This window comes from Alligator sinensis, unplaced genomic scaffold, assembly GCF_000455745.1.
Source record: "Alligator sinensis unplaced genomic scaffold, ASM45574v1 scaffold449_1, whole genome shotgun sequence".
Classification (NCBI taxonomy): Eukaryota; Metazoa; Chordata; order Crocodylia; family Alligatoridae; genus Alligator; species Alligator sinensis.
In genome coordinates, this window is record NW_005842838.1 from 84,323 (window position 1) to 84,716 (window position 394).

Sequence of the window (394 nt, forward strand, 5' to 3'; positions counted from 1 at the left end):
TGCAGGTAATATCTACCTATCCAGGCTGGAAAGGGGTCCTTGTCCAGTAGGTGTTGTCCAGAGGGGGGTCGCTGGCAGGGCCTCTGGGTGGATAGGTGGTGTGGTACCGTGCTGGTCCAGATGGAGAGGACATCCCACTGGGTCTGTCTTCACTGCCCATTTTTATAGGGGCAGACCTTGTGTGACCCTAGTGACAGGAGGCATGCCCAGGCAAGGGTCAGCCCCTGGTGTACCGAGCATGTGTGCTCCATGCAGGGATGGGCAGTTTCAGGTGTCTGTAAAGGTGGGGTACAATGGTAGAGTTGCTTGTTCTGCAGGGTCTTTTGTCTTCCAATGCTGGGTTCTTCTCTGTTTCTGGGTGAGGTCCTTGGTTCCTGGATGAATTGATGCGAGG